Here is a 4,760-nt window from a genome sequence, read left to right as displayed (position 1 = left end):
AAAAAAAAAAGAAGATTCATTTGTGAATACCCTTAGGGCTAATGTGGTTTAAGAACTATAAGGAGTGCCACGACACATACACACACCTACCCATGTGGGTCAATTGACTGTTGCCTACTTTCCCGTGGGAAATAAGGGAACTAGATCCTTCAATTCACAAAGAAATGTGAATATTTAGATTTGTTTAATTAAATATAATATCCATCCCTTCCTTCCTGGGTAGTACGTGTAGTTTACTGTAGTTAAAGATATAGGTATACAAAATATAAGAAACATTTCAGAAAGGAAATAATTATAAAATTGTCAAGGTGGTACTGCACAAATATTGAGTTATAAGCGAGATGGGTTGCAGTAAAGAACTTCAGGCAAGCCTGAAACCTATTTCTTTTGCTTTGGTTAAATTGCCTTCATTTCCTTTTAAGTGAAAGGCAAACTTACCTATAGGATGTGCTGTGGTTTAAAGGCTTGAGAAGGTTACCTGAACGCAATGTACTGATCTGTCCTCTGCCTTGTCTCTATAGCTTCTTTTCTACAGAAAGATTTTTAAAAAGCCTTTACATTAAAAGAACTTCTAGTCTTTCATTGTTTTTGTTGGTTTCCTAAAATTAAATGCTATCATTCCTAAGAAAAATTTGCTATCAAGAAAATAGAACAGAATGACATTTTTAATAATGACTGGTGTGGCAAAGGGAGACAGTACTTTAGATTGGAGAGTAAGAGGAAGTAATTGGAACTAAGATCTGATACAATTGATTCTCCGCACAAAGATCAAGTGGAAAATTCCAGGTTGAAGGATCAGGGGAAAGAACCTCGAGTTGGCAGAAAAGAAAGATCAGTGGGAGGAAGCAGGAGAAAGAAAGAGACCAGATCATGGAACAAACTGTAAGCCACAAGAGCAATTTGGGTAAGGCTTTGGGGTTCATGCAGTGAAATGGTATCACTCACGTGGCTGTATGGAAAAAGCACTATAGGGTCCGTGATAGGAATTTAAATTGGCTTTCTCAGAACTTTGTCATGTCTTCTGTCTTTTGGCCACGGTTGAAAAGCTAAGTTCATATTCTTTATAGCCTTACTTAAAAGTCATGCCCTAGACATGGAAATTTCTGTCAATGAGACACTTTACGCAAAGAGAGGAAGCGAAGTGGACACTATCCCCTGTGGTTCCTGGATTTTCTGATCCAACAAGTTCTGGAATTTTTGAAAAAGGCTCTAAACATGAGGTCTCTTGGGTTTCAAGAAAAATAGCAGCAAAAATAACGTTCTGATCTGACATCAAATCCCTGAATCAGAGGTTCCATGCGTGCTCTCCTGCTTCTGGTGTCAGAGGCTTCTGGGGACAGGGATAATTCCAGACTTCAAAAAGCAAAACGCACTCATGACCTCAGTTATTATAGCTCCAATAGGAGGGAGGTTTAGTATCATTCTGGTAGAGCACATGAGAAGCACAAGCTAATATCGGCTGTGAGGGTAAATGCAGTGGAAGGTCGAGCAAAGTTGCATTCTCAGATAAAGTTTAACTTTGACCTGTCTACACCGGTAAGGCTCTAGAGTATAAATCAGTTCACAGTATTTCCTCGATTGAGATAACTGGGCTGGACATTTTTGCTTCATCTTCATCATCATTAGCTGTAGTTGTCTCCTAGGAGAGGAAGGCACATCCTTGCAGGCACTAATTTTGCTATCAGTCAAAAATAATTCTTTACAGAAGTGGGAGAAGAAAGGAGGTGCTGTTGTTTTGTTAGTATCCAAACTCACAGCAACAGAGAAATAAATGCCAGAAAGGTCAAGAGTATCTGCAGGAATCTATATATCATCTACCATATATATCTATATCTATCTCTGAGGAGTGATATATATCTATATCTATCTGTGTGGAGTGAGTGACACAAGTCTAGAATTTATACAGTATGTTTCTATTTATATAAAGCTAAACATAATCATAATGGAACTGCATCTGGATTTGAGATCATCCATGACTCAAATATCTGTATAGAAATTAAGGAACTAATCAACCCAACATTTACATTAATTATTACTTCTTGTTTGTTGCTGGTGAGGGAGGGCAATTCTGAAAATATTCACTTTATTAACACCTACGGGACACAAGGAGATATTTATTTTATCATAATCCTTTAAACTATATGAATATTTCACATACGAAAGTACATCCTTACTCTCCTGGACTGAAATTCGGTGTGTCACAAGTGTCAGGAGAAATGAATCAACTCTGATTTCTTGACAAATCAAAGAGTAGAACCCAGTTAACTTTCTACAGAGACACGAAAGACACTAAAATTCATTCCTGGGCTAGAACGCAAATTCAAAAACAAGGAATTGAGTAAACGGATTTCATTGAGATACTTACAAAGTAACAAGAGCAACACCGGCATCAAACTCTATTGTCTCAGTTTCTCTCACTGAATTGGAAAGTTTAAAAGCATAGACGTGATATGTAAAATTCATTTAAAACAGTTTTGTTAGATAGCTAACATTGCTATAATTGTAAATGATTTTTCTGAATAAACTATATTATTTTATCTCATGGTTGTGTATCTAAGTTGTCTGTTACAGAATAAACTTTTATGTTTGGAATGTCCGCGTAGGTAAGTAGCTTTAAATGACTTTCATTTGATTTTCTTTTTTCTTACAAATTCAGTCACAACTCCGTATTCTCTTTTCAAGTCAACATGGATTTTTATATCTCCAATTCAATGAATTCTAAAGCTTCAGCTATCTTCAGCAAAAGTTAAGAGATGTAGAATTAATGTGTATTTGTGAAAATTAGATATTATTTCATATTGATCTTTTCAGACTGTTTCATTTAATGTTCGAATTCAGTGTCTTTCAAATTTAAAAATATACATTTTATAAGAAATGCAATTTACATTGGAACCTAGTATATTTAAACATATAGAGAACACTGAAATAGTTGAAACACAAGTTTTCTAAAGCATTTTTTGGCTCTACTACATGTGACACACTCTGATATTTATTGGTGAATTTTTTGTTTTATAATCTTTTTTACTGGGGAAAAACTAAATAATATATGTCAAATTTATAGTTTGAAAAACATGAATTTAACAAATGACCAAAATGAGAACGTTTTTAAATAAAATGGATTTATGAACTGTTTTCGGACTTTTATTATCAACTGCCATTGCTCATCCAAAAGGTGTGACAATTGCTATTTCTTTGGCAGAAAGAGATCTTTGTTCTGGAAGCATAATGTTGCCATTCTCAGTGGAATGACATACTGGGCCTTAACTAATGAGTAGATAATGGTTAATTCTAATGCATATAAATGGACTTTAGTGAGATTCATTTTGAACAATAAACGAAGATTATATAAAACATTTCTTATTCTCTTCAGAATAATAACAACAAAAACTATCTTCTGGATCAACTTGTAGAACATAGAAGCAAATTTTGTGTCATCACATTAGAATCCTATCCTCATCTGAAAATAGAAGCCCCTACTATAGTCACCTTACTCAATCCATTAACTTTTAATGCCTTTTGGTCATGTTAACATATCCAATTGTATCACCAAGGATACATTTTTACATTAATTCATATTTAACTTAAGGATATTAAGAAAAAAAAAAAGATTATAGACTCCCAAATGAGTTCGAGAATACCAGTTTTGAAAATGGTAGAATCTATTACAGCAGTATTAAAGTAAGTGTATGATCTTTCAAATGATTTTATGGGACATTATACTGGCTTAAATATCACATGCTGATACACACCATACTCGCTATGCCTAAAAACACAGTAGAACAAACATTCCCACTGATCTGTGACTTATTTTTGGCTTTTTTCTTAGCAACTGGACTTGTGCCTGGCAAATACTATGTACTTAATAAATAGTTTTAATGAACTGAATAGCACTATAATAGTCTTATATAATCATATTTTCATAAATTATAACATGCATTAAATGTTATAAGGACCAAGAGGAAATAGCCTTGCAAGCAAGTAAAAATTTCAAGAAAGAAACAGTGCTATTTTAATGAGTTATTGATGAATTGCTCCAGGATACCAGAAAAGCATTTATATACTGTAGCTAGTTTAAAGACAGGTGACCTTTCAAGAGATTAGTTAACCTTTCAGCAATTTTGGAGAGTTACTGTTTTGAAAGATAAAGGTCAGAGTAGAACTGAGAATGTTGTTATTGTCTTCTCTGTTTGTTGCTATGCCTTTAATTTCCAATAAATTAATTCAAACTGTAGAGTCTGTTTAGAAGTAGACTTATTTTAAAAAATGAGAGAATGATATTGGTTTCAAGTATTTTTCAGGTAATAGATATGAATAATCCAAACATGAAAACTCAAAATCATAACTTATTTGTAAATTTTACCTTTAATCTCAATTTGTGCTAAAAGTGCTAAGATAAAATGTTATCAATTAAAGAAAAATATGTGATGATTATGGTTATTTCCTCTCTTTAAGAAAAGTTCATTTTATTTTTCATTTCATCCCCCCAAATTTTTGTATACTTCATCATTCTAATTATCTTTCTCTAAGCCCTCACAGTCATAAAACCGGTGTTTACAAAACTCCTTGGATGTGTTAACACCAAAAGAAAAATTGGGCCGAGTGTTTAGAAAAAAGTAGTACAAAATAGCATTTCTATGTCAGGCTTTCAAATGTTTGAAATTTGTGCAGAGAAAATAACCTAAAAATATTTTAGCATTTATAGATTTCAGTCAGGGCGTGAGAAGCAAAGGACCATTAACCTGACCTACATGCTTTCTTTA

Source organism: Pteropus vampyrus, unplaced genomic scaffold (genome assembly GCF_000151845.1).
Source record: "Pteropus vampyrus isolate Shadow unplaced genomic scaffold, Pvam_2.0 Scaffold73, whole genome shotgun sequence".
Classification (NCBI taxonomy): Eukaryota; Metazoa; Chordata; class Mammalia; order Chiroptera; family Pteropodidae; genus Pteropus; species Pteropus vampyrus.
This window is presented reverse-complemented; position numbering follows the sequence as displayed.